The 9,738-nt window shown below is 52.9% G+C and overlaps 1 long non-coding RNA gene across 4 annotated transcripts; it reads right to left on the reverse strand.

Moving 5' to 3' along the window:
* Positions 1-209: 209 nt before the first annotated feature.
* Positions 210-6,543, reverse strand: LOC148054607 (uncharacterized). Of its 4 annotated transcripts, none has more exons than XR_015706836.1 (3): positions 6,312-6,543; positions 1,427-6,193; positions 210-912 (listed from the first exon to the last, which is right to left on the reverse strand). It is a non-coding gene; the product is annotated as an uncharacterized LOC148054607 (long non-coding RNA). The 4 variants fall into 4 exon arrangements; XR_015706837.1 differs by having other exon boundaries at positions 1,427-5,062; positions 5,789-6,543; XR_015706835.1 differs by having other exon boundaries at positions 1,427-4,172; positions 4,910-6,543.
* Between the last annotated feature and the right edge of the window lie 3,195 nt (positions 6,544-9,738).

Raw genomic sequence — 9,738 nt, forward strand, 5'->3', positions numbered from 1 at the left:
AGGACTTTTCAGCTTCCCATGCTCTGCCTGGTGCACAAGAAGCTGGGAGGGGGCACAGCCAGGACAGCTGACCCAGACTGGCCAAAGGGCTATGCCATACCGTATGCTCAGTATATAAACTGGGTGCGGTAGGGTGCGGGCCCGCGATCGCTGCTCAGGGATGGGCTGGGCATCGGTCAGCGGGTGGTGAGCAATTGCATCATGCATCACTTGCTTTCTATATTATTATTACTACTACTACTATTTTACTTTATTGAAATTATTAAACTGTTCCTATCTCAACTCATGAGTTTTCTCACTTTTACCCTTACAGTTCTCTCCCCCGTCCCACTGCAGGCAGGGAATGAGCGAGCGGCTGTGTGGTGCTTAGTTGCTGGCTAGGGTTAAACCACAACACTCTCCCATCACCTTCTGCCCAGACCACCAGGAGGATTGCTCTACAAAGGCAGGAAGAGATGATTAGCAGTAGCTCAGCACTAATCCCTCAGCTGAGCACAATCATGGCTCAAGCCTCCCCAGAGGAAAAGGCCACAGATGGGTGCTCCCTCTCAGGGGTGTCTGCAGGACTGCTTTTCATTCAGAGCAGGGGCAGGGAGGGACAGGCTAAGTGCCTGCATAGGAAGAGAGCCTGAGTGAGCCTTCAAAAATAGGACTCTCCTCATCCAAACGTGCTAGGTCCGAAGCGCTCCAAGTGTGCAGCAAAACTAAGAAGACGTGTACTAGATAACACAGTTTATTAAAGACCAAACTGCAACAGAACCCTTGGAATTAGATGCAGGTTAGCTGCTGGGTGAGGTGGAAGGCAAAGGTTTGCAGGCTTCATTCATCTCCCTGTGAGCACTCTGTTTTCTGGCACTGGCACTTCCTCTGCTCCAGCATCTTCTCGTTGCTAACGGTGTTGGAGGTTCAGCTCTGACGGGGGAAGGGCGGGAGAAGAAAAGGCTGTGCGTGAGTTTTACAGCAGGCTGGGCCAAAGGCAGCACTGGAAAGTGGATCCTGGGAAGGGCAGCACTAACGCACAGATCCAGATACTGAAAAGCAAACTCTCAAACGGGTCGGCAACAACGTTACAGCCTGTGGGCTACAGACGCACGTGGAAAATTGCATTACGTGGAGATACAGCTCAACTTCTTGCAGTTTTTGCCTTATTTCTTGTCCAGCTCTTTCTCCCATCTCTCTTTTAGACTGCTCTGTTTGCCTGTGACCCACCGTGCTAGTCTCCCAGCGCCTTCTGGGGTCAAGCCCTGGTTCTGCCCCGGTTCTTCCTGAGTCCCACGCAAAGTGAACAACTTTTCTCACAGGTCCTGGTTTCACCTTGCCCCCTGCATGCGTTTTTTCGACTGCATCTCCAGTTGCTGGGAAATGTCACCAACTTGTAAGCGGCAAAACAAAAGGAACTCAAAGAGAGAGCTCTAAAGTTACTCACTTCTGTGGAGATCTGTAAGGTGGGGGGCCCTCGAGACTGCATTCGTTGCCTGCTGAGAGAGTATTAAAATGTATTAAAATCTCGATGTATGGTGACCAGCTCTGCTCTTGTCGCTCGGGGCCCCTGGGACTGTGTCATGGTCAGCGAGGCCATTGACCTCAGCAGCCCTGCTGGGACTCCTGGCTCATGGCTTTTACCCATCACGATAACTTCATCTGTGTTGATCAACATCATCATCATCATCATCATCATCATCATCATCATCCACTGCTACAATAGCAGCAGGAGTCTCAAGAGAAGTCAATCAGTTGCAAAATACAGCCAACAGATAATTAGCAACACGGAAGAGAAGCATAGGAAAAGAATCATCCAGGTTCCAGCAGAAACAAATAATCACCTCAAATCCACCAAACCAACCAGCGCTCACATTTCTTCTTAGTTTACCAACCTGGTTGGCCACCTCAGAACAGCTGTTCTTCATCTCTCCCTGGAAACTGAGCTGGGACTCTCTCTGCCCGCATATCAGCTTTGTCCGAGTTCCCTCCAGACGCATCTTCAACCTGCACAGCAAATGAGTAAGGAGAGCGTGAAGCAAAGCAACAGTCGGCCTTTTTCACATACTCCTACGTAAGCAGCACAGCCACGGCTTGCTTCATCTGTAACATGCTTGACAGGCCAGGAATTACTGAGAACAGCCAGCACTCCAGCATCACACATCACTTGGAGGGCCCAAAGTTCACCTGAACAGAGGAAGAAAAGGCTTCCTTCCCTCCCAGGAGAACTGCAGGCAGCCTGTATTTGCAAGGCCTTTTGCAGCTTTTTAAAACCATAGGTTCATGCACAGAAGCACCTTGCAAGATCGAATGCAAGGCTTGAATTTGCTCACAAACGGTTAGGTACATGCTTTTATATTAGAGTCCAGTGAAGCTTGACTTCTACTCAGCGTGATATTTCTTTAAAGCACTAAAAAGCCATGCCTGGTACGTTCTTCCTCCTGTGTGCCGTTTCTTCCCCGCATTTCGTCCAGACGTTCTTCTGATCGGCATTTCATCTCGGCCAGCTTCTTCGCTTCCTCGCTTTTGCTCCCACGCTTTCAAAATAGAAAAGATACATCGCGCACAGAGCACAGGAACAGGATCCGTATGCAGAATGTGCACATGGTGTTCTCCACAAAGAAGACAACGGGGATCTCCCAAGTCCAGTCTCCTCTCGCAGCTCTCAGGCACAGATCTCTCTCCTGTCCACAGCACACAGCCTACCCATCAAAGGAACTGTGCTGAGGAACGCAAGTGCCCCCATATTGCTCACCAGGCACGTTCAAAACGCAGTAGCACCAGCAGGATGAGAGAATAGATAGACTTTTCCTCTGCAGGTGCCCTGCCCAAAAACCTGGGGGGTTCCCCAGAGCCCACCTGATCTTTTCATACGTCACCTGCCCACAAGAAATTCAAAGACTAAAACCAGTCATTCCCAGAAGCCGTTCATATACCTGCTGATGTTGGTGTTTGTTTGCAGTCCGTGTTTTCTGAAAGCCAGTGGCCAAGTCCTCCAGGCCATTTTGAGCCTACCGCAGCATTAAAAGAAGAAAAGAGGAGTCACGCTAGGACTTTCCCGACTGAAGGTCACGCCTCACGGCCTTTCTGCTTCTCTTGCCAGCATCAGTCCAGCACAGCGTTTGCCTGCCCTGCAACGCCCCCCAAGCACACAAAATACTGCCAAGGGAGGTGTCGTTCCCTTATTAGTTGCTGACTTTCATCTTTGGAGGTCTTCTTGTTGCATTACGGACCCACACCTTCTGGCCAAGGAATCCATAGTCACTAAAACAGGAGGGTGACCAGAGTACAGGCAACGGAAGAATTCCTGTCACAGTCTGATGATGATAGTCAAGCCTCCAGGATGAAGCGCTGGGCTCCACCTGAGCGCGAGGAAAGCCCGCAGCCAAAAGTACCAAATGCCTCTACTGCATGACTGTCTGAAGCACTGCCTGAGGTCTCAACCTCACGACTGGTCTAAAGCAGAAAATACGCAAGCCAGTGCCTTACTGTCAACTCCTTAACAAAGATGGCGTTAAGTGGGACTTGCTGTAGTCTCATGGGACAACTCTCAAAGCCAGAAAGCTGGGGAATGGGCCAGCAGGACTTTCAGAGAAGCCTATAGTCAGTAGAACAGAGGAACTGATCTCTCGTAGGCTCTCCAACAAAAACCTCATCTTAAAATTTCCCCACATGAATACGGAACTGGGCTCTGTAGCTCATGAAAAGGGAAGGCTCCGACTAGCTTACTGAGGCAGAGGCTTGCAGGTCTTTCTGAAGGGCTTCAATGGTCGTGGCTTGTTGCTGGACTGTGGCTTCCAGCCTGGCGTTTTCAACTTGGAGCCTGGAAAAGAAGTACAGGCCTTGTCACAGAAGTCCACAAGAGCACAAATCCCCACAGAAGAGTGTGAAAGAACCTCATCTAAAACAAAAGCATCTTTGAAAATCGTGTATTATTATCTCACTGGGATGCAAGAAGACAGTCCTGTTGTTTTCACACAATCGCACAAAGCAAAGCCTTGCTCCACTGTGGTACTTCCTTACCGTCGTATGCGTTCTTTCAGCTCTGCGACAGCCGTAGTTCTAGAATATGCGACCAGAAGGCCCTGCTGGTTCCTGGAAGTTGTTAGTTCCCTCTGCTTATCCTTTATGGCGTTCTTCAGGGACGTGACATAACACTCAGTCCGGATACGCCGTTCTTTCAATTCCTGCAGCTGTCAAACCACAACAAGAATCCCCAGCGGTCAGCTTAGGTTTGATAAAAAGGAGTGGACTGCTTTGACTCTCACGTCGACCCTCCAAAGCCATGTTACTTCTTCATCTTTTCTACGGGCCCCTCTCCTACGTCGACACTGATTTCCTACAGCATTTCCTAAATGCTGCCACAACACTCCTCCTCCTGCTCCTAAAGTGACTTTGCAACTCCCTAACAGTGATGACGTGATGAGGGAATACAAAAAAGCACCAGCGCAACACTCCAGCATGCCTACTCTTTCTCTGTCAGCACACACTCCACTTTGCCAAACCCAAGAGAAGCAGCAAATACGTGTGCGCTCTGTGAAACTGGAGAAGCAGCTTTTTGAAAGGAACACCCTTCTCCAGTTAAGGACAAAGTGACTTTCACGGTTAGTGGCCTTTGTAATGGTAGGCGCCAGGCTTATAAAACCAGGTGAGTCCCTTACACGTCACTCAATCTACTCCTGTTGCCAAGTTGTCTAGTATACTAAGACCACCTTAGCGTAGCCCTCCACTGTTACTTCAAGCGGTGCAAACCAGCAGGCACCAAAGACAGCAGTGCTGTTCCCTCCCAGCCCCCTCATCACAGCGAGCCGCACACTGAACCACCCTGGGTTCCACAAAACCCCCAAGAAAGGATCAGTTCCCCACTCTGGTTTGCTACAAAAAAGGCCCGGGCCCCTGCCAAGAGACAAGAGACGGGCTTTCTCCATACCTTCGCTTTAGACCTGTCCAGTTCCTTCTGCAACTGCAGTTTCTGTTCCTGCAGGTCCCTGCTGTAGCGCTTCTTGGCTTCAGGTGAAGCTTCTGCCAGGGCGTTCTTTTTGAGAGCGTCGGCAAGCTCCTGCTGCAGCTGCCTGACCCATCTCTAAAGAAACATGAGCACGTTCCATGAGCACAGAGAAATCAAGAAGAAGATGACAACATGAGAGATGCTTTTCCTCATGGGATTATAACATTAGATCCGTCTTCAGGGTGGCCAGCAGGCTGAGGGAGGTGATTCTCCCCTTCTGTTCTGCTCTCGTGAGACCCAACCTGGAGCACTGCATCCAGCCCCTGCGTCCCCAGCACCAGGAGGACACGGAGCTGTTAGAGCAGGTCCAGAGGAGGGCGAGAGAAATGATCAGAGGGCTGGAACACCTCTTCCATGAAGAAGGGCTGAGAGAGTTGGGGTTGTTCAGCCTGGGGAAGAGAAGGCTCTGGGGAGACCTTATGGCAGCCTTTCAATATAGAAAGATGGAGAGAGACTTTTTACCATGGCCTGTAGTGACAGGACAAGGGGCAACGGTTTTAAACTAAAAGAGGGTAGACTTAGATTGGACATGAGGAAGAAATGTTTTGCAACGAGGGTGGTGGGACACTGGAGCAGGTTGCCCAGAGAAGTTGTGGATGCCCCATCCCTGGAAGGGTTCAAAGTCAGGCTGGACAGGGCTTTGAGCAACCTGATCTAGTGGAAGATGTCCCTGCCCGCAGCAGGGGCTTGGACCAGATGATCTTTGAAGGTGCCTTCCAACCCAAACCATTCTATGCTTCTGTGACTAGTGAATTCAAAGATCAGAGATTTTGGCCGCCACCAGCAGGCATCTGCGGGCACCTTTCTCAGCTGAGCACATCTAAACTATCGGCAGCTCTTCATGAGGCTTTCTCTTTCCTCATACACAGAAAAGGCTTAAGTATTCTTCTCCTTGGAACACAGGCTGCGAGTCCGTGCATGCGCTTTTTTCCAGCCCACTGTTTTCCCTCCTTATGCAGACCTTCTGCTTCACAACGGGAACGAAATGCGGTTGGAAACTCAGTTCAGGTCCAAATACAACAACCACCTCTCAGCAGCATTCCAAAATGAACTCAGTTGCAAGAACAGCTCTCCGTACACCAACAGGCTCTATTTAAAGATATCTGCATCGGCCTCTATTAGAGTCACCTGTCTGTTGCCTTGACAATGTGCTTGAGTTAAAGCACCCTTCTTTAGCTGAAGCTCTTCCCGCTGCAGTGCAGAAACCTGAGAGAGCAAGAACACAGACAGAGAGACAGACAGTGGGGACAGGAAGCCCCAGCAGCACTGCAGATTCACATTGCATTTCAGCACTGGGGTTACAGAAGCGTGACTCCTGCATTACCTCCGGAGGAGAAAGTAACTCATTCTCAAATGAAGAGACATCATCTCCCGCTTGCTCTGCTGCTGGCAAGACACCTACGGAGGAGGAAAGAGGGGCGACGCTGCTGCGAGTGCTTATTTCACTCTGCTTTTCCCCATCCGCTTCACTCCACAGCAGCTTACAAAGGTAACCATTTAGCCCGTCAGGAAATTACCATTGCCGTGCCCCTGTGCAACGGACGGCGTGCACGCTCCGCGTCTCTCTGCATCTGGAAGCTGCGCACCCGTCACCACTCTCCTGGGACCCTCCGAATCCGTCTGCGTAATTTAAAAGAGAGGCGTGAGAACTGGCACAGGCTCCACCTCGACCCGTTTCCACGCACAAATCTCCCGCTTCAGCCACCACGCGTAACGTGGTATCAGGTGACGGACAGAGCAAAAAGGGCAAACAGAGCCAGCGTGTTGGGCATCTCTGTTGAGCGGGGCTTTCAAAAGGGGCCGAAGGACACCTGCCCAAGATCGAGAGGACCTAGGCAGAAGCAGCTAAGCGTCTGGACGCTAGGCCCTACGGGCAACCACTTGACACTGACTGGATGCGGAGAAGAGAGCTGTGTGGTGGGAAACCAGCAATGCTCACAGCGCCAGCCTCCTAGGATTTCAGAGGATTGTAGCCGGCGGGAAGCTTTACTGCTTCAATCCTGTACTAGAAATGCAGCTCAAAGGCCAGCTGCTAGGAGACCCGCGTCATTAGCTTGACCTGACGTCGTCCCAGTGCTAAGTGAACAGCTTGCCTGCAGCACCGGCATGTCCAGGTCCCAGTTACGAGCGTGTGGCGGAAGCAGCAGCAGAGGGAAAGGAGCCCCAAAGCAAGCGAGCCCAGTGGGGCCCCACTGCGTCCTTCAGAGAAGGGGAAGAGTGGTGGGAAAGCTGCCCGGCGGAAAAGGACCTGGGGGTGCTTGTCGACAGCCGGCCGAATGGGACCGGCAGCGTGCCCAGGTGGCCAAGAAGGCCAATAGCATCCTGGCTTGTATCAGGAACAAGTTTAGATTGGATATTAGGAAAACTTTCTTCACTGACAGGGCTATCAAGCGCTGGAACAGGCCGCCCAGGGAAGTGGTTGAGGCCCCACCCCGGAGGGATTTAGAAGACGTGTAGGCGCGGCGCTTAGGGATACGGTTTAGGGGTGGACTTGGCAGTCTGAGGTTTACGGTTGGACTCCAAGATCTTGAGGGTCTTTCCCAAGGCAAATGATTCTGTGATTCTATGACTCTACCTCAGAATCAAAAGGGGAGTCGTCATCTTCCTCTTGCTCTGCTGCCGGGAAGACACCTAGACACCTAGACTCCGAGGACGCTGTTCTGAACTATGTCAGGGCGATCTTTTTCAGCTAACGTTGCCTCCGCTGTGGCTCCCCAGGAGCAGAGGGGACAGTGGGGAGGGTGTCCCCTCCCGCAGCACCGAGGGTGGCGGGAGGAGGGCCTGTGGTGGGCTGTGTGTCTGCTGTGTTGGTGGCCTACGGAGCTGGTAGGAGGCTCGTGAAGGCCTTGGGCAAAAAGGAAGGGGGCTTCTTCTCAGCACTTCTCCCAGCGTGTGCTGGGATCCGGTGGGATTTGGCTCTAGGTTAGGTTGATTAGATTAGGTTACGTTCCTTTCTGTTTGGCATCTCAGGGCATGGGCAGATTAAAGAGGACATGTGGGTTTCTGCGAGTGTCCCTCTGGTGGGTCAGTGTTAGGACTGGAGGGGAGCGGGGAGTTGCTGGCCCTGGAAGGCCTTTGCTGGCTCTGCAGAGCTGGGATAGTCACGGTTCAGCCCTGGGGCTCCCTTGTCCTTGCGGTCCCTCTGTGACAGCTGCAGTGGGGCCTGGCACTGAGTTTGGCTCCGGGCTGTGGCAGGCCTCCCATAGCTGAGGAGGACATGGGTGGGAGCAGACTGGCAGGGCCAGGGACCATCCCGAGGGGTGAAGATGGGGGCTGTGGCCGGTGAAGGGATGAGGATGGCTCAGCCCTACAAAGGCAGGAAGAGTTTGGTAACTGATGATTAGCAGTAGCTCAGCACTAATCCCTCAGCTGAGCACAATCATGGCTCAAGCCTCCCCAGAGGAAAAGGCCACAGATGGGTGCTCCCTCTCAGGGGTGTCTGCAGGACTGCTTTTCATTCAGAGCAGGGGCAGGGAGGGACAGGCATTTGCTTCATATGGGCTATGGGTGAAAGCACCTTGTTGATGCTGACACCAACACCCGAATTAGCCCCAGTGGGAAACTTCAAGTAAGGACGGTACAAAGCTCTGCGGATGACACCACAGGCATTCCTCTTCACTGTTCCGTGGAAGGCTCTGACTCACTTACTGAGGCTCGTTAAAGCAGGCATGAGGTCTAGCTGAATAAAACCAGGCCTGCAGCGTGAAATTTCTGGATCACTGGAGATGTTTGTGCCTTGAAAGCACAGCATCGTCAAGGCTGGAAGGGGCCTCGTCTTGTCCGTCCCCACCCTGCTCAAAGTAGGGTCAGGCAGGGCAGGTCGCACAGGGCCACGTCCAGTTTGGGGCGTCTCCAAGCATGAGGACTCCACAACCTCTCTGGGGCACAAATAAACCACCACCAGCAAGCTGAGCTGGGGCCTCCAGCCCTGCCCCAGGTCCTTGGGGCCTCCAGCCCAGGAGGCCCACTGAGGTGTAGGCAGAGGCCTCCAGGCCCTGCCTGAGCTCTGTCATGGTGTCCGCGGCTCCAGCTCTGTCTCAGCTGTGCCTGGCCACGGACCTCGCTGCTTCAGACCCCAGCCCGCAGGCTGCCTTCCCGGTCTGCACTTGGCCTCCCTGTGGCCCTGCCTGGCCATCGCTGGACTGCGTCTGACCCTGCTTGCCACCACTGGGCCTGCACGCCAGCTCGGCCTGGCCTGACTTCCTGGCTTGCCCTCAGAGCTGCGCCTCACTGGGCACAGGTTTGCCCCTCTGGGCTCTCGGCTGCCCACCCCGGGACCTGGCTGCTCCCCTCGCTCGCGTAGGCCGAGGCCAGCAGGGCGGGGCCCAGCCATGGGACCCCCTTTGGCTCCCGGTCCCTGAGGGAGCAGTGTGCCTGCGCTGCTCCCTGACACGGGTCTCTCACCACCCTCGCAAGAGAAAAGGTTTTTCCTTAGGTTGAGGTGGGATTCCCCCTGTTCCAGCTTGTGCCCACTTCACACCTTTTCACTCGGCAGGCTAGAAATCCATCAGATCCCCATGGGATCTGCAAAGCTTCCATGGCTACCAGAAGCTCACTGTCCTGGTTTCAGCTGGGATAGAGTTAATTTTTTCCTAGAAGCTGGTATAGTGCTGTGTTTTGGATTTAGTATCAGAGTAATGTTGATAACACACTGGTGCTTTAGTTGTTGCTAAGTAGTGCTTACACTGGTCAAGGACTTTTCAGCTTCCCATGCTCTGCCCGGTGCACAAGAAGCTGGGAGGGGGCACAGC

Source organism: Nipponia nippon, unplaced genomic scaffold (genome assembly GCF_047370975.1).
Source record: "Nipponia nippon isolate SJK-2023a ecotype South Korea unplaced genomic scaffold, ASM4737097v1 scaffold_3, whole genome shotgun sequence".
NCBI classification, from domain to species: Eukaryota; Metazoa; Chordata; class Aves; order Pelecaniformes; family Threskiornithidae; genus Nipponia; species Nipponia nippon.